This window comes from Oryctolagus cuniculus, chromosome 1, assembly GCF_051225735.1.
Source record: "Oryctolagus cuniculus isolate XC-2025 breed Fujian yellow rabbit chromosome 1, ASM5122573v1, whole genome shotgun sequence".
NCBI classification, from domain to species: domain Eukaryota; kingdom Metazoa; phylum Chordata; class Mammalia; order Lagomorpha; family Leporidae; genus Oryctolagus; species Oryctolagus cuniculus.
This window is the reverse complement of record NC_142867.1, coordinates 202,549,128-202,575,271: the sequence shown is the minus strand read 5'-3', so window position 1 is coordinate 202,575,271 and position 26,144 is coordinate 202,549,128. Positions and strand designations below refer to the sequence as shown.

The following is a 26,144-nucleotide window of genomic DNA, read 5'->3' as shown; positions in this document are numbered from 1 at the left end:
GGCACCTCTAGCCTCGCGCCAAGCCCGGCCGAGGCAGGGGGCTGGACCCCAGCTCCCCTGGGGGGGGGTGGGGCTGGGCGCTTCTGCTGGAGTGCAGGTGCGGACCCCCTTTGGGGAGGAGGAGGGTCGCGCTCCCGCGCTGCGGGTGCACTCCAGGCCTCGTTTCTGCCTCTGTCTGACCCTCTTTCTGTCCCCGGAGAAAGAGCAGGATGTAGATTTTGTCTTATTCCCCGCCTCCCCCGCTCCGCGATGAGCCAGCCGGCTCTGCGCGGTAAATAAAAGGTGAAGGAGTCGATGGCAGTTGGCGGCGGGGCGCACAAGCTGCCGCAGGCGGAGCGGCGTCTCCTGCCCCGGGAGGGTGCAATCTAGGTGGCCGTGCAGGGCCAACCGGGCGTGAAGTCATTTCCGAATGACGTTCGCAGCTCCCTCGCCTTTGCCCGAGCATTGCAAGTTCTCCGGGGGTACCTGTCCGGCACACGTAACTGACAGCCGCGCAAACGCGCGCTGGCACTCCTCGGCACTGTTGCTTCCATATACATTCTTCTGGAAGGGGCACCAGAGAGCCAGGGCTTTGTAGACAGGGCAACCCTGCTTACATCATCACGAAGTGTTGTCAGCTGCAGAATGTTTTCAATTTCTTCCCCTTAGAGGGAGATTTCCCAGTAGGCTGTCTGGGGCAGTTTGCTTGGTGTTTCCGGGTGTGGGTTGAAGCTTTTACACGTTTTATTTTTCAAGTGTGTCTTGATGACTTTCTGAGTGAGAGAGCCCAAAGGCCGGAGGACGAGGCAGCCAGCAGGTGCTTCGCTTCCCTGGAATATTTAGGGAACCCTGGGGAGGAAGACAGGATGGTGTGTCAGCCTGGTGCAAAGAGAGAAGCAGCTCCAGCCTCCTGGAAGGGCCCAGAGAGAGGGCTTTGGGGTGCAGGGTGCCTTCCCCACCGGCTGACCTTGAGCCAGGTAGCTCATCTCTCTAGGCCCAGGCGTCTGCCTCTGAAGAAGTGGGATAGAATGTAGACTCTGCAGAGTGCTGCTGGGAGGCTAGTGAGGGCTAACTGACCACGGAGGGGAAGGGCGAGGGCCCTTTAGCTGCCAGGCTCAGCAGTCAGCGCCCTGCCTGGCGTGCCGAGGGCACTGGGTAAAGGTTTCCCACCTCCCTCCTTCCGTTTTCATTTGTCTTGGATTCGCAACTCGGACTTTGTGGCTTCCGGGGTGATAAGGTGGTCGCGAGGCAAAGGTGAAGACGGCTGCTCTCTCCTCGCCTTCAGATTCTCGTGGAAAAACGCATTCTGGTTAATTGTCAGTGGTGTTGGCGTCTGCAGTGAGGGATCCCAATTGGGAGAATGCCCAGGTGATATGTATATATCATTACTTGATTTTTAAAAATAAGCGGCCTGGAGGTTAGACTAGACGTAATGTTTCCTCTGAGCTGCAGTGAAAGAAGGATCGGCCTGGGTCGTTTCCAGCAAAATGTTGCAGAGCGAGCTAAAGAGGGTCTTCGGGGGCTGCTTTATTCAGAGAGCCCATTGTTGTGGATGTGTGGGTGCCTAATTACTTGCCGGCTGTGTCACTGTCCGTAGACTTGAAAGCCAGAAGGATGTGGCGAATGGGTTTTGGCTGGCTTTGTTGACATTCGCTGTCAGTCGGTGGCCTCAGAGGCCAGTTGTCCGCACAATCTACAAGGAGATGGAAATTTTGCAAGGAAGGGGTTAATCCAGTCCCTGGGGACAGTCTGTCTCATTAAAGGAGCTTCATACATGGGACTTCATACATGCCCAGGACTTTTCTCTACCGGAATTAGGATAGCAATAGACCTTTCAAAACCAGTTCAGTGCCATGTGTTTGTAAAAATGAAACATCCCAGCTAAACACCTGTCCATCGAAACCTCTGCTTCTCAGGTGTAGCATCAAATCAGTTCGGCACACACCTGTTTATATTGGGGTGCTTCCAAATGCTCGTGGCAAATGGGATTTATTTTGCTGCAAAAAATTTTGAAATCCACGCATAATTTTTTTTCATAGAATGCATTTTCCGTGTACTTTTTGAAAACTGCATATGTTCCAAGGAGGATTTGCATATGCAAGTATAAAACCAACACAGCTGAAAATATAGATTCAGGAAGTGTCAGAAACTGCAGGAGCATGGCAGTTACTATATGAAGAACCTGGGTAACATGGTTACTGCATCATCTTGAGTATTACAGCTCCAGACTTCCCATGAGTCAAGGTTAAAAGGTAAATGTGAGGCCGGCGCCCGGGTCACTAGGCTAATCCTCCGCCTTGCAGCGCCGGCACACTGGGTTCTAGTCCTGGTCGGGGCGCCGGATTCTGTCCCGGTTGCCCCTCTTCCTGGCAAGCTCTCTGCTGTGGCCAGGGAGTGCAGTGGAGGATGGCCCAAGTCCTTGGGCTCTGTACCCCATGGGAGACCAGGATAAGTACCTGGCTCCTGCCATTGGATCAGCGCGGTGCGCCGGCCGCGGCAGCCATTGGAGGGTGAACCAACGGCAAAGGAAGACCTTTCTCTCTGTCTCTCTCTCTCACTGTCCACTCTGCCTGTCCAAAAAAAAAAAAAAAAAGGTAAATGTGATAGCTATTATTACTTTTGTGTTTGATTAAAAGAATCTGAGGGAGGGGGCCGGCACCTACAGTGCCAGCATCTCATATGGGCACTAGTTAGAGTCCTGTCTGCTCCTTTTCCAGTCCAGCTCTCTGCTATAGCCTGGGAAAACAGTAGGAGACCCAGAAGAAGCTCCTGGCTTCGGATCATTGCAGCTCTGGCTATTGTGGTCATCTGGGGAGTGAACCAGTGCCTGAAAGACCTCTCTCTCTCTCTGCCTCTACCTCTCTGTAACTCTGCCTTTTAAATAAATAAATATTTTTCTTAAATCTGAGGGAATTTTTTATATATCACAGGAAATGCAGAAATTATCTACATTAATAATAACTCAGGGTGTTTGGCGAGCAGTTAAAACACCATTTGGAATGCTCACATCCCATATCAGAGGGCCTGGTTCAGGTCCTGCATCTGCTTCCAGTCCACACCCCAAGAGGCAGACGGTGGCAGCCCCTAGTACTTGGGTGCCTAAAACCCATGTGGGAGAGCTAGTTTGAGTTACAGGTTTCTGGCTTTGGCCTGGCTATTGGCCTGGTCTGTAGGACTTTCAGGGAATGAACCAGCAGATGGAAGACCTAGCTGTCTGTGTCTGTCTCTCTGCCTTTCAATAAAATTAATTTTGTAAGGCTTCCATTTTGACCTCTCAAAACTCAGCAATGAGTTTTTAAAACTATTGGCTTTTCTGATTTGATTAATGTTCATTGTAGAAAAATTGGAAATTACAAGTAGCATTAAAAAAACAATAATTGCCCCTAACCCACCTACACAAAAATCGTTTTTGTTTAATAGCTAGCAGCATCCCTTCCAGCTGTGGTGTTTACTGTTTATACTAGAGATCTTATTTTATGTGTTCTTTTATATTTTGTTTCCTTCAGTTAACATTGCATTTTGGATATTTCTTCTCAAATCTTCCTTCTAAAGATCATTTTCAGTGGCTCTATGCTATACTATGTAGGTACTTTAAAAAGTTCATGGAAAAATGGAACTAAAAGGTAAACTTATTTTGGCTCAAAAAATTAGAAATCCACACATATGAGGGTGATCTTCAAATATTAATGAAAAATGCATATAATGCATATGATGAAAAACTCATGCATGAATTTAAAAAAATGCACCAAAATAGACTCACCTTCTACCTCCGTTTTTCTCTACTATTTGAAGTACGCTTGTATTCCCATGCATGCACTGTAAGTATTTAATTGCACTGAGCTGGGCTGGAGCTGGGAGCTGGGAGCTGGGAGCTCAGTCTAAGTGTCTCACGTGGACAGCAGGAACTCAGTCCCCTGAGCCATCACCTGCTGCCTCCCAGCGCGTGCATTAGCGGAAAGCTGGAATCGGGAGCCAGCGCCGAGATTGGAGCCGAGGTACTATCACATGGGATGTCGGCTTCTTAACCACTAAGCCAAACCCCTGTCCCCACTTGTCACGAGCCAAAGGAGCACAGTTCAGGTGTGCCGCTCTTGGCACGCCCTCCTGATGCAGGGATCCGGCTTCGGAGGCTCAGTGATAGGTGAACGTGTATTCGGGGGCTCTGCCAAGTGCCTACTCTCTTACTCGTTATGCTTTAGAGAGGAACCAAATAGCAGTCGGATTGAGGCTGAGCTTCCCGAAGAGCTGCTTCCTGAGTAGGGCTCAGCGGGTGTTCATTCTGCTGGTCTGCAGGGAGGGACGGAGCACAGCCCTGGCTGGAGGGAGGCTGCAGGTGAGCAGGGAACAGAGGCAAGGACATGGTTCTACTCCTCAGTGCTGGAGAGAAGGGGGAGATGGTCCTGTCGTTCTGTGATTGTACTAAAAACCACAGACTGACTATAACTTATTTAAAAGGGTGAATGCGATAGTATGTGAACTATTCCTCCAAATGGCTGTTGTGCAGAATAAACAGTGGGAGTTCTTTCTGATCAGGCTCGCATCTTCAGGGCTGTAGCCACATAGCCAGAGCAGGGCACTTGGTTGGCCCTTTGTAAGTGTGATGTTTACTTGTGGTGGGTGTCACAAGCGATGGAAACCCATTTTCCTGAAAAACCCTGGGGTGTACAGTGATATTAGCCATCTCTCCATTACTGTAATGAGATAGCTAAGGCAGTCTACTATATAAAGAAAAAAGGTTGATTTTGGCTCATGGTTCTGGGGGTGCAAGGTTGAGGGGCTGTAGCTGGTAATGGCCTTCTTACTGGCAAAGGCTCAAGGGGGCAAGAGCTGGAGAGCAGGGGTGTGTGTGTGTCTGTGTCTGTGTCTGTCTTTTTCTCTCTCCCTCTTATACAGCTACTAGGAGTCAATCATGGAGACTCCACCCCTAAAGGTTTTATCTAATCCTAATCACTTCCCAGGATCCTACTCTAAGCATCATAGTCCCCACTCTCCTAATCCCTCACAATGGAAATGAAAATTCAACACACGAAGCCCAGGGGAACACTGAAACTATATCTAAACTGTAGCAGCTGTGTTCAGGCATGGCTACATCCAGGAGCTCAAATAGGATCTTTGAAAATATCTTCCCCTCTGCCTCCTGGCTCTGATCTCCTCTGTGTTGGCTTCTCTCTGGGACAGGCTCTCCCCATGTGGCAGAACAGATGGCCTCTGGCAGCTCCAGGCGTGTACACTCCCAGTTTAGAAACTCCAGTAAGAAGAATGTTCCTTTCCCAACTGTTCCAGCAAAACTCCCAAGCTCAAGTCTCATTGGCTTGAACTGCTTCATGTATTCTCCCCTGAACCATTCACACGGCTGATGGCCCGGGCCTGGGACATCTGCCAGTTCCTGACGGGAGAGGGAGGGCCTGATCACCTCGCGTGAAGGGCGGAGAACAGGTGGTTCCTCCTGGGAGCTCCGTGGCTGGGAAGGGGCTGTGGGTGCGCCGTGGGTCTGATCACGGATATCCACAAAGGCAGGTGCTGGGAGATGCTACACTGAAGGCAGAGACAGCAGGAGCCAGGGACATGAAGAGAAAGGGAGGGTGGTATCTAGATCGAGAGAGGCCTCCTGCAGGAGGAGATGTGTGTGGGAGCTTCCAAAAGTTCATGGAAAATACTATGAATGGAGCTCAACTTTTTTTTTTTTTTCTGCAAAAAATTCTTTGAATTTCATTTTCTACAAAATTTTTTGAAGTCTCCCTTGCCCACCCCCCACCCCCCCACCATGATGCTGACAGTGAGGCAGCGGTCCAGGGAAGTGAGGTTGGATCCCAGGAGGCTTCCCAGGATCAAAAGATGGAGTTCACGTCAGGGAGCGTGGACTTGGTCTTCCCCACGTGAGGGTTGTGGTGCTGGCCGTGCACAGCCTTGAATGCTGGTTGAGCTTCACTGTGAACCTCGAGGGGCGGCAGGAGCATTTGGACATGGGTGTGGGCTGGCCAAGGCTGATGGGAATGGAGAGGCTGGGCTGTGGGCAGCATGGGCTTGGAGGCCAGCAAGCCAGGACGCTAATGGAGTCATTCACGGGGCAGGCAGGAGAGACCATGGAGAGGGAAGCGGTGGGCTAGGCGGAGGGGCATATCCCTGGTAGAACTGCCACCAAGCCAGACGCACTCGGGGAACATGGAGAGAGGCAGGACTGCAGCTGGCAGACCCCTCCACAATCCCCTCTGCTTCCGGACCCCCGAGCACTTGCTCACTTGGCATCTGTTGACTGAGCCCTGCCCTCAGGTCGAGGAGGCCTGGGCCCCATCCCCATTTGGGTCCCACTTCCTGGCCAGGTCTGTGTGCCTTGATTTCTCCATCTATAAAATGGGGCTAATAGGTGGGCTGGACGGCAGTGAGATGACCCAGGTAAGCCGAGCTTATCGAAGCTCCATGCTCCAGGAGTGCTCGGTGAAGCTTCGCTCGGTGGTTACTGCAGGGGGCGGGAAGGGGGAGGGGCGTCTCGCTGACCTCATTGAGATGTTATGAGGCATCAAGTGGTGTGCCCTGTCCGCTTTGTTTCTGGGGTGCTGCATTGCTGAGAAGGGGCGTCGGCGCACGAGAGTGCAGATTCTGAGCGCTTACGAGTGTGTCTGTGAGCACAGTTGCCCACCCGTCTCGGGTCGTAGCCGTGCTGGGCACTTTATCTGGCCGTAGCTCTGAGAGGGCAGGGCCAGCCTCAGTCCCAGGCCCTCTTGGGCCTGGCAGAGCTGCAGGAGGATGAAGGAGCACCTGCTTTCCCAGCTGCCAGCCCACGGGATGGTTCGCCTCGGTCACCTCCTGGCGTCTTCAGCCTCCCTCACTGCAGGTCTTAGGTGGCCATGTGGCTGACTGCCGAGCCATAGCTGCCTTCTGATGTTCCCACCAGCACCAAACGCGGAGCTCCCACAGTGAGGGCGATGCCTGGGCCAGGCCAGCATCCCACCCAGGACCACCCTTCTCTGCCCTCAGGTTCCCTTGAAAAGGGGGTGCAGCACAGTAAGAATCTGTGTAGCTGTCGGGGTCTGTCTTTACAGGGACTGCTTCTGGTGTTTGCTTTCCCCTTCTTGTGGGTGCAGTGACATCAGCGTCTTTTTAAAGAATGTATTTAAAACTTTTTCATTTTATCTGAGAGAGAGAGAAAGAGAAGGAGAGAGAGGGAGAGAGGAGAGAGAAGGAGAGAGAAGGAGAGAGAAGGAGAGAGGGAAAGAGGGGTCTCTATCAGCTGACTTACTACCCAAATACTTGCAGTAGCCACGGCTGGGCCAGGCCAAAGCCAGGAGCCAGGATTTCAGTCTAGGTCTCCCATGTGGGTGGCAGGGACCAAAGTACTTGAGCCGTCATCTTCTGTCTCCCAGCGTGCACATTAGCAGGAAACTGGACTCAGAAGTGGAGCCAGGACTCAAACCCCGGCAGTGTGACGTGGGATGCGGGCATCCCAAGTAGCATCTTAACCGCTGGACCAAATGCCTGCCCAGACATCAGCCTGTTCATCCGGAGATCTGAGATCTCAGAGGGCAAGTACCCACTTGGAAGGCTCAGATAGCAGTAGATAGAGGTACTAAACAAATGTGTACACGAGGGCTAGGACTTTTGGTAGCTGGAGTGAACCAGGCTATGCTCGTCAACAAACTTGGCCTCTCTCGTGCTTAGCACGGTCAAGTTTATACGTTGCTCACACAAAGGCTGGTGTGTCAGAGGTCCTGGTGGGGGCGCTTTCCTCTGAATGGTAACGCAGAGGTCCAGACTCTCCGTGTTTTGTCTGCAAGAAGGTGGGGGCTGGGAGGGGTCCACGGGGAAGACATACTAGATGCTTAAGTGGTGCATACTACGTCTGTTTGTACTTCACTGACTGCAAGTAGTCGCGGACCAACCCATCTTGAAAGGAGGCTGGGAATACAGAGGGGCACGAGCATGTCTTAGACACCCTGTTTCTGGAAGAAGCCAAGATGGACTGACAGGTGTTAGAGATCTTGGGGACCATACTTGTAGAAGACCAAAGAGTGGGTCGAGAATCCATCAGTGTGGCTGTTGATCCTTGTGAGAAGGAGACGAGGGTAAGGAAGAGAGAGCCCAAGGTGCAGCTCCCGGAAAGTCTTGGCCAGCCCACTGGGGAGCCCCAGAGGGAAGGCTGCCCCGTATCTACAGGTGTCCTGTGTTGGACTGAAAGAGCCAGGCTCTAGAACGCTGGCCCACCCCAGGCATTGGCTGAGGGCTCCCTGGGAGCCTGGTCCCTGGTCTGGATGCCGTGGCTGCCGAGAGTGCTTCCTCCTGGAACCTCTCAGGGAGGCCCAAGTGGCTCCCCTGTTCGGCTGCTGCAGCCCTACCAGGGCCCTGGCACTGCACCTGCCGATTGAGCAAACTTTCAGCCGGGCACTTGCTAGGTCCTGGGCTATAGAGGCACCTGCCCTTCAAGAGCTCCTTGTCTAGCAGACGGTCAAGACGGACAGGAGCGCTCACGTGCGGCTTGATCCAGCCGTGCTGGGGGTCAGGAGACGGAGCCAGGGAAGGCCTTCCCCTCCTCTAGACACCTGCTAGGGGTGTCCCATGTTGTTTGGGAGGGGAACATAACCTGGCTTCTTAGCTCTGATTTCTCGGGTTATTTGGTTCTAGGAAGGTGAGAAAATTAAGTGGCACAGGTTGCCCAATAAGCAGCTGCCTGGCATCTGCTACACTGTTTCCTCCTCCCTTCTCTGTGGGACTTGGGCACTGAGGCTGGTCCAATGCTTTCCTCCGTGTACCTGGCTTTCCAGGGAGGAACAGGTGTTCTAGGCTGAAGCAGTGGGAATATGAGCCCCAGAGAGGGTTGGTGGTCTGGGTTCCAGTGCTAGGTTAGCTGCTGAGACTGTGGGGAAGTGGGCTGCAGCATGAATGGAGACTCTGCCCAGTTGCTAGCCCCGAGAGGGCAGGCCCTAGGTGTGTGTGTGGCTCCATCACAGTACCCCCCATCCCCAGACACTCTCAGGGCCAGACCCAGAGCAAGAGTGCACTAAATATTTATCGAACAAACAGATCTTACAGCCTGGATTCCAGCTCTCCAGTTCTAAGAGGATTAATGGGCACAGCTTTAACAAATGGAGGGACTTCTTTGTGTGCCAAGCCACGTGGGGTGAGCTTCCCGCTTGCTCTTTGTTCATTCTTTCGGGTTCGTATTCTTTGATGTGTTTGGGGGCATGTAAAGGGGAAAGGGGACTTGTTGGATGTTCCAGGGCCAGCTCATGTGCAAAGCCGGTGTCATTCTCCTCTTCCCTGACAAACATACAAAGCATCCTCCAAGATCCGTCAAAACCCAGGAAAACAGTAATTGCCAACATCCGAGAAGCAGTGTGGTTTCGGAGGGCGGTTGATTGAAGCAATACACTAACCAGCAGGTGGAGGCCTGAGGAACCAGGCTCTGATACCCACCTCCCACTTCCAGAAAGCAGGAGAGCCAGCCCGGGTGGCCCTGGGCTCTGGTCCCAGGAGAGGTTGTAGGAATAAAACCAAGTTGTCTGCCGGGGCGAGTCTGGTGGGCCAGTGGCAGGTGCAGCCAGCATGAAGAGCGATGCCCCGGAATCCCCTGTAGTGACTTCTCCCAGGCTCCGGGCTCCTGAGCTGGAAGCTTCTCCTGTTTCTCTTGCCGTGGTTGGAACTGAATCAGGAACTGGATGAGCTCAGTCTGAGGGTGACCCTCTCTCTGATAGCGGCACCCCAACCAGATACCCAAGCTTGTTAGCATCACTTGGGCACATCAGGTAAGGAGCTGGGGCTGAGAAGTCTGCAGTCTTGCCTGGAGAAAGCCCGTGGATGTTGTGCTACCCTTTTGAACTCATGGGGTGTTCTTTGGCCAATTTTCTACTTTTCCAGTCTGTTGTGCAAAGGCTGTGTTGCTAGAAGGATGAAATGTCATTGTCGTCTAGAAAGTTTGTGATAAGTGCAAAGTATTGAGCAAGTGGACTCCTCTGTCTTCGCTGGTGCCCGCGTCCCATGGCCGCTGGCTGCAGCACCCCCTTCCCTGCCATTTGGCCAGCTCGCCATCCGTCACCGTGCGGAGGAAATCAGGCCAATGCAGGACTTGGTGGAGGGACGCGTTATTGCTGCTCTCGTGGTGCGGGGTCAGGAGGTGGCGCAGAGAAAATGATATTTTCACACTCCGCTCATGAACCACTTGACTTTGTTCCGGGAGATCTGATTTTGAAAGCAGCAGCCATACTTGTGATAATCATCGCTGTATTACCCACGCCGCTTTGTTTCTAGAACACCCCATTCACTGAAGCTTTTCTGAAAATGCCCAGAATCTTCTTAGGGATTTAACTGGCAGACGGGGACCTGGACCCTCACTCTGGGCCTCTGATGGCAGCCCGGGCCAGTGCCTCCCCACAGCCCAGCTCTAAGAGTGCCTTGACTTTGATGGAAGAGAGAATCGGCTTGGCCATCACTGAGCATGGGGTCCCCGGGGTCCCGGCTGAGCCTTCCCAGCCCCTTGCCAAACCCTGGGAATTCTAGAAATGTTTGGGAAGCCCTTGGAGAGCTCCTAAATCATGGCCTTCCACGAGGGCAAGGCGGGGGTAACATTCAGTTGCCAGTTGAAGCTAAAGGGAACCAAACAGCAGCCCAGCTCTCTCCGATGTGCATCACGAGTGGGTCCCTGGGCCCAGTGCTGCACATCGTTCACTCATTTAGTCCTCACCTGATGAACTTGGGTCTGATGAACTGGGTCCTGTCATTGTCATTTTGCAGACGAGGCTTTGAGAGGTTCAGACACTCATTCAACATGACAACCAGGAAAGTGGCGAGTTGAGGCCCGGCTCCCACTGACCTCTGCCACGTAGGCAGCATGACCCCGCATCTGCATACAGCTTAGGGTCTTCCTCCACAGCTCTTGTCAGTAACAGAGACCAAGGCCTCCTTTCTGTGAATTTCACCCAATCAATTTTCTCTCCCTGGAGTTCATCCCCACCCTCACCTGTTTCCCTGTCCACCCACTCATACTGCCAGCTCTGTACTCACTCTGTGTCTACACCCCTGGCTCCCACGGATCCCCTCTGGGTCCCTTTGCACCTGCAGAGCCTGCCTCTTGCAGAACTTGCGCCGTTGGTTGTGGTTACTGGGGTGTTAGGGTTTGTGTCTGGGGTGGCTCCTGTTAGACTCAGAGCATCTTAAAGCATCTTAAAGGCAGCAGTGGTGCTTCCTTTGGACACGTAGGCCATCCTGGCTGAGCACCTGCTTGGTGCCAGGCCTTGGGCTGCTTACAGGGCATATGGAGATGAACCCAAAATAGCTGTGCCCTCCAAGACACATGAGGAGGTGGCCCAGGGACCATTACCATGCAACATGAAATCCGTGACGGTGTGAGTGGGCCTGGGGTGGGCGTTGGGGCTGTCCCCAAGTGTCCTGTCCTCAGGGACCGAGGACAGTTACAGGCACTGACCCAGCACTCTGGCCAGGCGGTCTGCCTGCTTGAGCCCCTGTAGGGATTCACTGTGGGTTGGGAACAGAATTTCTCCATGGCTTCGGAGCCCCCTGGGGCCTGCCCTGTGCAGTCCTCAGTGTTCCTGCTCGGTGCTGCTGCGGCTGTTCCTCTGTTCCCAGCCACGTGGTCCTTTCTGCCTCTTGGTGAGTAAGCTCCTCTCTGCACAGGGCCTTTGCACAAGCTATTTCTGTTGGCAGGAATGTTTTTGCCACCTCTCTTCATTCTTTGAGTATTAGCTCAAATATGCTTCCCTAGTCCTCCCCGGTGGGGAGAAAATCCCATGTCACGTCTTCTCTGAGAACTGTGAACTTTGCAGTCCTAGTGCTGATCCCAGCTGCAAGTTGACAGTTGTTGGATTATTTGTGCAACATCGGTGTCCTCTAACACTTGGTTTGCTTGGGCTCCACAGCAGACTTTCTAGCACATAGCAGGTGCGCAGGAAACATCTGTAGACGGATAGGCGGAAGGGTTCGTGAGGTGACCTGCTGTGTCTGATGGCCCGTTAGTGTGGTGTTCAGTACCTGTGGGAGCAGGCAGGACCACTGGCTGCTCTGCATTTGGGGTCTGATGGCTTGTGTGCAGGTGCTGCCTGTCCCCCCAGCCTTGGCGTCCCTGTCTGTGAAAAGGGGATGGGACGCTCTAGAGGGCTGATTTGGAGCCTTCATGGAAAGCGTTGAGCACAAGGGGTCCAGTTGCACTGTTAGTGTTTTATTATAATGCGTGTGAGGATGTGAAATGTGATTAAGTTGCACCGGTTCCCGTTTCAGTGCGAGACAGTGTGTCGGAGGCCAACCCAGAGGTGTCCAACTTGAGGCTGAGCTCCAGTGGCTGGGTTTTCTGAGTTAAGGGTTGTTTGTAAGCCCCGTGTGTTTCTAGAAGAATGGGGGTGTGGGGAGCAACTCGGACTAGACTAAGTTACTGGAATTAAGACTTATTCTATGCATCTGCTCTCCCACAATATGGCGCTGAGAAGGGAGAAACAGCTTCTACACAGCTGCCTCCAGTTCAACCAATAAACAGCAGGACCTGCTCCTGATTGGAGGAGAGCAGTGTACTCGGCGTGTGGGTAGCAGAGTTGGGATTGGTGGAAGAGGACTATAAAGGAGGAGAGAGACAACATGCACCAGGAACATCTAAGGGGAACATCTGAAGGAACGCCTGTGCAGCCCCCGAGAGAGCCGGCCGGCGGTGTGCCGCTCCCCTGCGGAAGTGGGGAAAGTGGCAGGGGGAACCGCCCTTCCACGGAGGTGGAAGGGACAGTAGCCAACCCAGGAAGAACCAGCAGCAAACCCGGGGAGGGCCAAGCAGACAAAAGAACAGCGCAGGGTCCTGTGTCGTTCCTCCACGAAGACGGGGAGCGACATGGGGGGGTGCGCTGAGGGAGCTCGGTGGTGGCTCCCTGTCTCCTGCCCCGGGGCTGGGCTGTTGTCCCTAGACAAGTACTTAAACTCTGTCTTGTCACTGCTGGCTACTGTCCACCACCTTACCTTGGCTGTGAGCTGCTCTGGCCCACGAGGTTTTGTGCCTACTGTGTCCCAGCACCCAGGACAGAGCCAGCAGGTCCTTTGGAAATATTTGTGCATGAATGGAGGCACCTTGCCCGGCCCCTGGCACATGTACACGTGTTGCTCTGCAGGCATCCAGGAGGGACAGGTCGCGCCACCTGGGCACTGGCTTTGGAGGCAAGAGAGAGATCCTGGTGGCCCCCGTATGATGAGAACATATTTTGGTTCAAGGCTCAGAAACACAGCTCTTAGAGGCAGAGCTGGATGGTGGAAATAGCCCTGGACTCGACATGGGCGATCGGCCTCTGGTGGATGACCTTGAACTAGATGTTAATACCTGTGATCCTTAGTTTTATCATCTATAAAATGGAATAATAATGCCCTCTCTGCTTCTTCATGGAGTTATTCTAGAGCTGAGAGAGAGAGAGAGAGAATGGGAAAGAGTTTTAAAAAGAGGTTCAGATGTGCCTGCAACTAAGCACAAAGAATAATTAATTCTGGGTCATTCTCTTAGGACTACTGCTGTTTCCAGTAACATCATTATAACAGATGCAGAGATGTTGTTCATGGGAGTGATTCATTTAACTTCCTAATAATGGAGGCACTGGCATTAGACTTTAACACTCAGGCAGTTCTGCAGGGGGCTGATGTTTGATGACCTAGCAGGCTGTCCACAGAAGCATCTGGAACAAGAGTCCATTATGTGTCTTCCCCTCAGCTGTCAGGTGTCTTGAGTCTGTCTGTGGCAGGTGTTGGGCCCAAGATCGTCCATAGTCCAATGAGACGAGGGTGCTAGACTGGGGGCATTGGAGTCAGTGAGGACTGTGTGCTGAGAGCAGGGATTTGGGATCCAGGTGAGCAGTGGGCACCCCACCTTCAGATCAGAGGGGTTTATTAGATTCAGGGGGTGGGGCAGAGCCTAGCCCAGCAGCTTGAAATACACACTGAGGTCAGGTCAGTTCCCTGCAGCCTGGGAACAGTGGCTAGGACACCTGTATTGAGCCAATGGTTTTTAATTTTGGCAGCGAGAGTTTGAGTGTCTCCCAGCAGAGACTTCAGTGGGACATCAGATTTCTGGACCTGGCAGCACGGAACTGATGAGTCTGGCCGGGGAGGTTTGGGGCACCAATGGCCAGGCAGCCGCAGCACCCGCAGGAAGACGCTGGCCAGGCTCCGGTGGACATAGGGTTTGCAGACCGTGAGCGGGGCTTTGCCCTGCCTGGCTGCTCCTGGTTCTCTATCAGCCATGACCTGGTAGCACTCATGCCAGCCTGTGGCTCCACAGAGGAGCAGCAGAGTGACAGGTGCTTGCTCCGCCCACTGTTCTGGGCGCTGTGCTGGAGGCTGGGCACGTGCACGGGAGAAATGGCAAGGCGTGGGGCTGGTGAGGCCCGGGTTTACTCTCTGGCCTGCCGGATGACCTTGGGCTACCGCCCTTGGAGCCTCCCCTTGCTGGCACATGGAAGGCAGCCAGGGCTGTTTGGAGGATGAAAGAAGATGAGATGTGGGGATCGGGAGCACAGCAGGTGTACCGGAGCCATTGCTTAGCAGGCTCCCCTGTGGTGGGCAGTGCGGGGCAGAAAGCTGTAGGTTGGAGCAGCCCTGAGAATCAGTGATTCTGTCACACGAATCTAAGCACGTCTGTGGTGTTTTATTTTTTTAAGACTTATTTTTTATTTACTTGAAAAGCAGAGTGACAGGGAGAGAGAGGGAGGGAAGGAGGGAAGGAGAGAGTGATATCTTTCCATCCGCTGGTTCACTCCCCAGATGGCCATAGTGCCAGAGGCTGGGGCAGGTCAAAGCCGGGAGTCTGGAATTCCATCTGGGTCTTCCACATAGGTGCAGGAACCAGGCGCTTGGCCATCTGCTGCCTTCTCACGTGCATGAGCAGGGAACTGGATGGGAAGCAGAGTAGCCAGGACTTGAACCAGCACCCACATGGGATGTCTGTGCCACAGGCAGTGGCTTAACCCCATGGACTACAATACCAGCTTCCATGGTGTTTTAGTGGGACTCACGTGAACGGTTCTTTCCTTGTATAAAATGCAGCCAGGTCTTGAGGCCCTGGGAGGGAGCGTAGGTGGAACACGGCCCTGGGCTCTGGTCCGGCTCAGCATTCAGACCATGTCGTCACTTGCAGAGGTTTGGGGTTGCTGATGATCAGTGGCCATGTTGCTAAAGATAGCGCGGGGTCCCTGGGAGAGAGACAGGCCTGTGACTTGACTCCTCCCCTCTGGGCGGGGTCTGTGGAACGGGAGGCCACAGCTGCTCTGGGGGTCTCACTGCTGTTGGGACCCCTGCTCTTGCCTGGCATCTTGGGTGGGCCCAGGGCTGGCAACCGTGCCCATCAGTACAGACTGACAGTGCCCAGTGTTCAGAACAGTGGCCCCCACACAGCTCTAGAGGAGAAGGCCTGTGTCCCAGGGTCAGAGAAGACCCCTGGTTTATGTTCCAGCAGGGTGCAGCTGGAGAGGACCATGGCTGGACGCTGGGCCCTGGGGTGCACCGGGAGATGTGCAGGGGAGGAGGGCCCAGCAGTTCCTCCGCCTGGACTGGCCTGGGCTCCCAGGGGCACTTTCCCAGAGCAAAGTGTGTACTGTCCCCACACGTCTTCTCTGAACCTCAAAGGGACATGTCCCTATTGGCAGCAGTCCAGTGAACTGCGATGTGCGTTTGGCTCCTCCTTTCATTATCACGGAGGCTTCCTCTTCCTCTCTCACTAGATGCTGCTGAAAGATGCTCTCGGAAACAATGGTCAGCCCGGCCCGGCCCACAGTGTGGCCCTGGGGTTGTTGAGCGGTTGATAAGATTTAAACAACTGGACAAGAGCGGGAGCCTTGTCCTCTGCCCCATGTGCAGCTGGGAGCTGAGCTGAAGGTGATGAGGCCAGGCGGGGCTGGAAGCCCGAGTCTGCCTGACTCTAAGTCCAGTGCTCTTTGCACTGCCCCTGCTGCAAGTCATACTCTAGATACCCCTAGATAGATGGGGTCTGGGGTCTGCTGTGCTGTCTGGGCAGACCCCAGGGAGCATGCATCAGGGCTGTTCCCGAAGGCTCTCAGGTCGAACCCCGGAGAGAATGGAAGGATTTACAGATGGTGAGGTGTGCACAGATGTTCTGACCTGAAAGTGCTTCCTGTCTCATCGATCTAAGCGTCTCAGGAGAGACTGCCACAGGTGGCAAAAAGCAGATGCTTAGAGCGGCCTGAGTTCAGTGGACTGTACTCCAGGTCACCAGCCACTGGCCGCATGGAGGAGGTGACCTCATGCTGGACACTGGCTCAGGGCATCTGAACGTGACTTGGGTGTGACCCCTGCCCTTATGGAGTTCACAGGTCAGTGTTGGCAACTCACATGCGGGCAGGTGACCCTAGGGGAGACACACCATTCAGCTCTCTGTGCCCTGCGGACCTCATCTTTATAATGGGGTGATAATCATCATGCCTGCTTTATGGGACCGTTATGAAGTTAAATCAGTAGGGATTGGCTGCACCTGATGCATGGATAGTGCCATCAACGTGTCTGGCAAATCAAACAAGCACTGCGGGGCAGATGTGCATGTCCCAGAGCAGGGGCACCAGCGGGGGCTGTGGGGCACAGAGGGTGGGGTGGGAGGGATGTACTGTCATGGGCAGGGCTGGGGAAGGCTCCCCACAGAGGGTGACCTTGACGTTGACCTTGAAGGTCGGCAGGTAGATGATGTGGGAGGAACCCTGGGGAGGAGAAGCTGCCCAAGCAGAGGGGTGGATGCCGAGCCATTTGGATGTGTGACCTGCTCGCAGGTGATGGACGAGAGAGATGCTGCAGAGAGAGAGAACACAGCCTGGGAAACCATTGTCTTTGGGCCTCAGGGTCTGAAAGCATTGTTTGTAATTAGTCAGTGCTCACCCATCAGCCTCTCCTGGCTCCAGACTTGCTGTGAGTGAAGAGCCTTCCAGTTGGCTAAGGCTGCAGCCCCACCCCCACCACCACCCCCAGGGCACCTCCAGAGACACCGCACAGGCTGGGGCCCGGGCAAGGCAGGTGGGTTAGGCAGACGTGGAGGTGAGTGCTGGCCTTGCCATTTTCTGGAGGTGGCCTTGGCAAGCCCTGTCACTCCCCTGCCCATTTTTCCATCTGCACAGCTGGGCAGCCTTGGCAGGGCGTCCCTGAGGCTGGGGTGGATGGGAGATGCGCCCCTGGGCCAGAGCCGGCCACACCGAGGACGCCTGATAATGTCAAATGCTGATAGGACCCAGCCTTGTTTGGTGCCGCTTAGATTGGGAGTGAGTCTGCCAGGAGACCATTCTAATTTTACCAGTCGAAAAATGACTCAGGGTCTGGGAGGGCCTGGGAGGGGCTTTAAAGCTCACACACACGCCGTTGGGTCTGTCGGTGGACGTGACGGATGCAGCCAGCTTTGCGTTTCTCTTGGTGGCTTTCCTGATGAAGCGGAGGGTAGTGGGGATCCAGGCTCAAACAACTGCAAGCAGCCGGATGCTGGGGGGCGTGGCGTGGGGTCTGAGGGTGGAAGGCCAGTGCCGACCGCCCATCCCCCACCCCTCCTTGGCCTGTCCATCACCGTCAGGTTCCCAGGCGCCCATCTGGCTGCAGAGGTTTTCCTCCTTGACCCGAGGTGGGTCACGCACTGAGCTGGTGCCACGCACCCTATCTCTGTCTGCCCGTGGCAGGGGATCTGGCCAGGCTGGGACCCTCCTCTGTCCCTGCCACGGAGCAGGGTCTGGGTTTGGAGACAGCAGAGCGCCCGGGGGCTGATGTCATTCTGGATTCTAGTGATGAATCAGCCTGTCTTGAGAGGGGCGAGTTCCTGTCTCCCGGCTGGCACGGCGAGCGTCTCTCCTCCTGAGACCTGGCAGCTCCGGGCCCTTTTACAGCCCCCAGCAGATGACTCCTTCCCTGGGCACAGGGTGATGGGCCATTCCGAACACACACTCAGATGGGAGCGATCTGAACCCAGCAGCACGGTGGCTTCCTCACCACCACTGATAAAGGAGTCGATGGATAAAGACTAAATTGGATTTTTACCGAAAAAGACTCAGCTCTGAGTGTTTAGTGAAAGAGAGTTATAAAGGCTCTGGGGCAGCCGGAGGGAAGGGAAGGATGTGTTCAGAATGCAGGCGGGGGTGCGGGAAGTCTCTGACCTGGGTCTGTCTATGGGAATCTGGGCTCTCTCTGCCTCTGTTTCTTTACCTGTTATATGGGGAAAGGCACCTGTTCCGACCGCTCTCTGAGCGTGATGTGATGCTGAAATCAGATGAGAGCGCTGGGAAGCCCTTGATCCAAGCCAGGACTGGAAGATCTGGGGTTCAGTGTTTCCATGTGAGCCCTACTGTGGCAGTTGTCTGCCGTGCAGAGAGAAGTCCCAGGGATGGCCTTGTGGCACAGCAGGTGAAGTTGCCGCCTGCCACACTAGCATCCTGTGTGAGTGTCGGTGCGAGCCCTGGCTGTTCCCCTTCAAGTCCAGCTCCCTGCTAATGTGCCTGGGAAAGAAGAGGTAGATGACCTAAGTATTTGGGCTCCTGCCACCAGCATGGGAGGTCTGGATGGAGTTCCAGGCCCCTGGCTTTGGCCTGGCCCAGCCTCAGCCCATTGTGGCCAACTGGGGAGTGAACCAGCAGATGAAAGATTATTCTGTCTTTCAAATAAGTTAATAAATCTTTTTTTTAAAATGTCATGAAGCAGGAAGTCACAGGAGCTGTGGACGAGATGGCTTGTGAAAGGAGTGGGGACTCAAGTAGATCTCCTTTGGGTTTTAGGGAGAACGAGGGCGGCAGCTGTAAAGACTGAGCCAGCTCTTCTTGTTTTTTAAGTCAGAATTCACTCTCCAGGGCAGAGAATGGGCAGTTGGAATCTTTCACCCTAAGTTGGAAGTCAGAATGTCAGTGGAGATTTAAGACCCAGCAGAACAAACAGATGTATTCTGAGAAGGTTTGCTTACGTGGTTTGGAGGTGTATGAGCAGCCAACTGGGGAGAGTTCGGATCTTTGTGTGGTGTTTATCTTCATCTCTGCGTAAGAGTGTTAGAAAGACACAGCAGCACATGAACCCCTGCCATTTGGCACGTGGAGAAAAGCCCGGCTAGCAGACACCCGGGAAGGAGAGTCTGAGAGGGTCCAGTACTCGTTTGGGGCTACACAAGATCCCCCAGAAACTTGTGATGCAGGGATCCTGGTTTGTCTTCCACACGTCCTCGGAGCAGGCATGAACTTGAGGGAGTGAAGCCATGGCACCTGTGTGGTCAGAGCAAACACCTTCCTTAGCCTCCGCCTCTGATCTGAGCACTTTACAGGTAGTAAACCATCCATTTCCCACCCAGCCCTATGGGGTAAGCATTCCTGTGCCCCGTTTGTCAGATAAGATCCAGAGGGTCCGTGGTAATTGACTAAGCTGGGATTTACACCCGGCAGCCTGGTTCCAGGGCCTTATGCTTTGTTGTGCTTGTGCCTGGCTCTCCGAGGGACCTCAGGCAATCCAGTGGTGCAGTCCCCTGCAACCCCTCAGATAATCCGACCATCCTCCCCATTTTATAGAGCAGCACACTGAGGCCCGGAGGAGGAGGGGGCCGGACAACGGGACCACAGAACTAGGACTAAACCCAAGTCTTGATTATAATAGTGACCTCCTCCCGGAAGGTTTTGTCCTGGATTTTGTCTTCTGTCCTGATCCTGCTTGTCTCTAGGTGGCCAGGGCAGCATCAACACGTGGCCCAGACTGGGCTGTTCTTTCTCATCTCCATCAGGCTGAACAGCTGTGGCTCTCTTCGCCTTTCTCAGCCTGGCTGCCAGGAGTTGTCTTTGTTGTGTCAGCTGTCCGCAGGGGGCTGCACACTGTCCCGTGTAGCTGGCAGGAAGCGTGACCTGCTGGGACTCCAGTGTGGGTGTTCACGGCGGAAGGCAGGTGCTGGTGGTCACCGAGAGCCAGAGCTGTAGGCTGACCTCACGTACTTGGCTGAAAAGACTCCTAGACTGTTAGATGGGGGGGTCCTCGGGGCCAGCCAGTGCGAATCCCCTGGGGGTATTAGATAAGATCTCAGGACTTGGCAACTTAGTTGAGGAGGTGATCCATTTAGGTGCCTTTGTTGATTATTGGAAGCTGAGACCTAAGAGTTACTCATCTGATAGCAGTCGGAGGTGGTGGCCACAGGACTCTGTTCTTTGCTTGCACCTGCAGGTTATATATGTGAGTGTGTATGTGAGTGTTCACACACACAGACCTGCATGCAACTGCTCAGAAAGTGCATGGAAAATGCATATTATAAAAAAACTATGTGGCTGGCGCCATGGCTAACTAGGCTAATCCTCCGCCTTGTGGCACCGGCAACCTGGGTTCTAGTCCCGGTTGGGGTGCTGGTTCTGTCCCAGTTGCTCCTCTTCCAGTCCAGCTCTCTGCTGTGGCCTGGGAGGGCAGTGGAGGATGGCCCAAGTGCTTGGGCCCTGCATCCACATGGGAGACCAGGAGGAAGCACCTGGCTCCTGGCTTCGGATTGGCGCAGCACTGGCCTTGGCGGCCATTTGGGGGGTGAACCAACGGAAGGAAGACCTTTCTCTCTGTCTCTCTCTCTCTCTCACTGTCTAACTCTGCCTGTCAAAAACAAAAAAACAAAAACAAAAAACAACAAAAAAAACTATGCGCGGATTTCAAAATTTTCCGGACCAAAACAAACATCCTTTAATTTCATTTTCTGCAAACCTCTTGAAGAACTTCTCTGAGTGTGTGTGTGTGTGTGTGTGTCTGTGCAGATCTTTAAAAGACGATACGTATCTTTCCTTTCTTTAGGGATTTGAATAGGCTGTACTGGTCAGATTTTGCTGATGATGCCACTCGCAGGATGAGCAAATATTTGCGATGACAGAGCTAGAAAACCAGCTTCCTCTTGTGCCAGGATTCCAAGAGGCTTTTTGTTCAGGATTCATGGTTGTGTCCAGCACCTGGCTTTGGAAACAACTGCTAAAGTCCAGGGCAAAACCCAGGTGCTGCCCAGGAGTCGGTGTGGAAAGAGGCTGTGGCCTTGCTCGCCAGGGACTCAGCATGGTCTCCGGCGGGAGGAGGAAGCTGGTCTGCCGCTCAGTGTGTGTGTGTGTGTGTGTGTGTGTGTGTGTGTCTTGGTGTAAGTCCAGGCTCCCTGGTAGCTGAGTCCCGGGGTCTGCTGGGAGTGGGGCCTCCTTTGGGTCGCGTGCTGGGAACACTGGCGCCAGCAAGACCACGGATGTCCAGAGACGAGGAAAGCCTTCCTCGGGACCCTGGGATGCCTCTCAGGTCCCACCTTTCTCCCTCCCCCTCTCCCTGTCCGTAGCTGGTTAAGAAACTGCTGTGTGTCAGGCACGGCCATGGCGGTGGTGAGCGGTCCCGAGCACTGCCCCTGTCTCCCTGCAGCCTGTGTGTAGGTGGTGCTGGGGATCCAGGAAAGGTGCCAGACTCGGTGTGCAGCAGTCATCCCAGGGTGGGCGGGAGCAGACAGGAATCGGGTACTCAGGGCGGGTGGGGTGGGGACATCCCAGAGCCGCCCGTGAGGAGCACTGTGGCAAATGGGTCCTTGGCCTCAGAGTCTGCCCGTGAGCAAACTCCAGCCCGGATCTGTGGGATGCGCTTCCCAGCTGGAACCCTGCTAAGTCACCGCAGTGAGAACCCCTGACTCCCGGTGTCTGATCACCTGGGACACCTGAGCTGCTCTCGCCCCCTCCCCCGCCCCCTCCCCCTCCCCCCAGGTGACGTGGGCTCCTCCCTGGCTGCCCTCAGCGAGGTTCCTGTTTAGCCGGCACCCCCCCCTTTCCTCTGAGTAATTCTCCATCTGCCGACGCCTCCACACCCCACCCCGCAGCTCCCTGGCTGTCAGTCCCCACTGGTCCTTGCTCCACTCAGAGGCGAGCCCAATTCCACACTGACGTCTCTTTCCCCAAATGGCACCAGCCCTCATTGCAATCTGTGTGTCCTGCTTTAAGTCGAGGCAGGGGAGGAAGGTGCCTTGGAAGGCAGAGGGAGGGCAAGGTCAGGTGTGTGGGGAAGGAGGCTCCTTCTCCACATGGAAGCAATGAGCCAGCCGTGGAAGGGCAGCCTGAGCTCTGCTGCCGCAGAGGGCAGACAGCTGGTGTAGACCCTGTGTTGGTGACAGGTGGTGGGAGTGGCAGAGAGGGAGCAGCCAGGGAGCCAGCGCTCAGAGGGGCACTGTCAGGTGGAGGGGAGGGGAGCCCTGGGGAGAGGGGCAGGTGCCGTATCATTGCCATTGATAGGCCCAGACCATAAGGAGGTATCTGTAGATTGATTCAAGGACCACTGCGCTGAGGGAAGGAGACCTCTGGAGGCGAGCTCCATTCTGAATGCAGCACACTCCAGGGAGATTCATGGCTAAGGAACGTGTTGTGGGGTTTGCACGTGGAAAGTCACTAAGAAGGAGTATCAGGGGCTGGCGTGGTGCTGCAGCAGTTTAAGCCGCCACTTGCAACATAGGCATCTCACATCTAAGCACCGGTTCGAATCCCAGCTGCTCTGCTTCTGATCCAGCTCCCCACTAATCAGCCTGGGGAAGCAGCAGAAGATAGCCTACATACTTAGGCCCCTGCCATGCACGTGGGAGACCCGGATGGAGTTGTAGGATCCTGGCTTGGGCCTGACCCAGCCCTGGCTGGTGTGGCCAGTCGGGGAGTGAACCAGCAGATGGAAGCTCTCTTTCTCTTCCTCTCTCTGTCACTCTGCCTTTCAGATACACAAATCATAAGAAAAGGAGCAGCTTCAGGGGCTGAGGGGGATTTTGGCTAAATGCACCATGTAGGCTTCTTGCTGAGGGCAGGCCATGGTAGTCAGATAGTGCCTGGGACAGGTAGGGTAGGTATTGGGGCGTGAGCAGATATGGATGATGATGGTTCTCACCAAGACAGCTCAATGGGATTCTTGGTAACATTGGGGGAGCAGAGGTGACCATGGAAGCCCAAAGGCGGAAGCCTTGTTGGGATCCCCACTGGAGTTTGGTCAAGAGAGATTCTGTCCTGAGACAGACCCAGCGTGGCCACAGTGGAAGCCCTGTGTGTGCAGGGCTTACGCTGTAGTGGGGAGACAGGCTCGGGAGAGAAGTCCTTCAGATTGGCAGATGTGCCCAGAGGGTTCAGAGCTCCGTCCACCTGCTTAGCTGTTCAACAGGTATTTGCCAAGTGACCGCTGTGGTGTGGGTGGGAGCAGCTGTGCTGTGAATGGGTTGTTTTGCCCTTGGTAGGCCGTTTGGGGAGGGGGTGGCAATGTGTCTGCTGGCCCGAGGAAAGCAGAGAACTTCACCTTCAGGGAGGAGCTCCAAGCCCAGGCCGTGACATGGATAGAGCTCAGATCTGGAACTAGAGAAGCGTGGCTGGGGCAAGATTTACATTGGCCATGGATATTGTTTGGGGAAATGTTGTGGTAGAATGTTGAAGAATATTTGGCTTTGAACTTTAAGATTTATTTATTTATTTGAAAGTCAGACTTATAGTGAGGCAGGAGAGAGAGAGAAGTCTTCTACCCACTGGTTCACTCTCCAAATGGCCTCTTCTGGGTCTCCCATGCAGGTGCTAGAGCCCAAGCACTTGGGCCATCTTCTGCTTTCCCAGGTCATAGCAGAGAGATGGATTGGAAGTGGAGCATGATCCAACATGGGAAGTGAGATACACAGCAGACCCATAGAATGGCAGATGTCCTAAACAGCACTCTGGCCTCAGAATCAGCCCTTAAGGCATGCGGGTCTGGCTTAAAAGCCCATGAGAGTGTTACAGGCATGGAAAGCCAAAACACTCTGGCAAAAAACAAACAAACAAACAAAAAACTAAATGAAAGATCTCCGCAAGTGAGATCCCAGTGAAAAGAACAGGTCATCAAAGAAGGAGGTACCTTTCTCTGAAGGGAGGAGAGAACTTCCACTTTGACTACGACCTTGTCTAAATATGATCAGAGTTGGTGAACTCAAAAGGCTTCCATAGCCTTGGCAACTCATGACAAGAGCCTAGGGTGATTACTGATGCCATAAACAAGAGTGTCAATTTGTTAAGTCAACAACAGGAGTCACTGTGGACTTACTCCTCATGTAGGATCTCTGTCCTTAATGTGCTGTACATTGAGATTTAATGCTATAACTAGTACTCAAACAGTATTTTTCACTTTGTGTTTCTATGTGGGTGCAAACTGTTGAGATCTTTACTTAATATATGCTAAACTGATCTTCTGTATATAAAGAGAATTGAAAATGAATCTTGATGTGAATGGAAGGGGGGAGGGAGAGGGAAAGGGGAGGGTTGTGGGTGGGAGGGAAGTTATGGGGGGGAAGCCATTGTAATCCATAAGCTGTACTTTGGAAATTTATATTCATTAAATAAAAGTTAAAAAAAAAAGGAAGTGGAGCAGCTGGGACTCAAACTGGCACCTACCTGGGATGCCAGCACTACAGGTAGTGGCTTTACCCACTATGCCACAGTGCCAGCTCCCTGCTTTGAACTTTTTAAAAAAAGCATTTTATTTATTTGACACATGGACACACAGACTGACAGGATCTCCCATCCGCTGGTTCACTCCCCAAATGGCTGCAGCAGCCAGGGCTGGGCTAGCGCGGATGGAGCCCATCTTCAAGGCTGGAAGGGCAGGGCGCACATACGAGGTCATTTGCATCTTTTGGAAAACCATCCTAGTGATAAACTTGTATTTTCATACTTGTAGACTTTGCATTAAAAAATAACTTTTAGTGTTTTTGCTTATAAAAGTAATTCGTGTTTATTGCAGAAAATTTGGAAAATGCAAATAAAAAAGAAGAAAATTAAAATTACTCATAGCCCCAATATCTTACATAATTGCTGTTGATATCATGGTGTTATCATTACACTTTTTAAGAAAGAAAATTTGGTTCATCTGCTGCTTGTTGCTTGCTCTTTTTATTCCTTGATTTAAAAAAAAGTCATTATTTATTTGAGAGGCAGAGACAGAGAGGGAGCGTCCCTGTCGCTGGTTTACTCTCCAAGTGCTTCAATGGCTGGGGCTGGGCTAGCGCTGAAGCAGGATCTGGGAACTCGGTCCAGGTGGGTGGGGGGGCAGAAACCCAATTCCCAGAGTCATCACCGCTGCCCCCCAGGGTCTGCATTGCCAGGAAGCCGCGATGGGAGCCAGAACCAGGAGTCAAGCCCAGGGGCTCCATGGCGGGCTTCAGACACCTTGGCTGCTAGGACAGATACCTACCTCTACCCCTCCCCCATTCTTAAAAGGTTGTGGTAAGATACACTGTTCCCCCCTTTAACTCTGAAGAACTTGCCATCAGAGTCTCTGCTGCATGCTTGCCAGTGGCTCCCCAATATCCTACTAAGCCATCATTTATTTGCGTTTGTTGCCGCGCTGTGGGTTCCCTCTCTTTGTATGCGTGTGTGTATGTGTGCGAGAGAAATTCCAAAGAATGCTGCAGTATGAAGCTATTCAAGAAGATAGTGGAAAATGAAATTAAAAAGATATTTGGGGACAAAAATTTTGAAATCTGTGCCTAGCTTTTTTTTTTAACAATATGCATTTTTCATGAATTTTTGGAGACCCCCTTATTTGCATTGATTTCAGTTTTTTTTTTTTTGCACCAAATAAACTTACCTTTTAATTCCATTTCTCCACAAAATATTTTAAAGTACCTTCTCAGCGTGCTTCTCCGTTGTTCATTTCTTAGACTCTAGCATTGGCCAGGCCAGAGAGGATGTGAAATTTAGGTGTTTTCATGCCTAGTCAGCTCTGCCATTTATGGTGTATATGCATCATTTTTTTAAATTTTCTTGCTAGAGGGGCTGTTCTGTTATTCCTCTTCTGAGACATAGCACTGGGGTCCTAGTGAGTCGTGGGCACTTGCCCAAGCGCTCCGGGCTAGCAAGTGGCCTGGAAAGCATGAAGCCCACCCAGCCACCTGTGGCTGGCTCCTGCGCGGTGCCTCCTCACCACCATGGACAGGGACCCTCTCCTGGAGCCTAGACCTGGGAATTAGCACTCAACAAAAACAAACCCCAAGCCTTGCCAGCTGGGCAGCTGATAAGCTTTTATCTTGGCTGAATGTGTTTACATGTTAATAGACCCTCTGCTTTAGTGGACTGGCTTGTCCTAGCTCTTGCCTCTTTATATTAATATGTATACTTTTTTTTTTTTTGCTGATTTGTGAAACTGTTTTAGATATTAAGAATGGCAAAAAATCCTGCCCCCAATGCATGTACAAGGTGCCTTCAAAAAGTTTATAGAAA

At 53.3% G+C, this 26,144-nt stretch overlaps 1 protein-coding gene across 1 annotated transcript in view; it reads left to right on the top strand.

The window, feature by feature from the left end:
- Window positions 1-26,144, top strand: part of GABBR2 (gamma-aminobutyric acid type B receptor subunit 2) — a 368,126-nt gene that overhangs the window by 1,787 nt on the left and 340,195 nt on the right. The gene's annotated exons all lie outside the window — the stretch shown is intronic.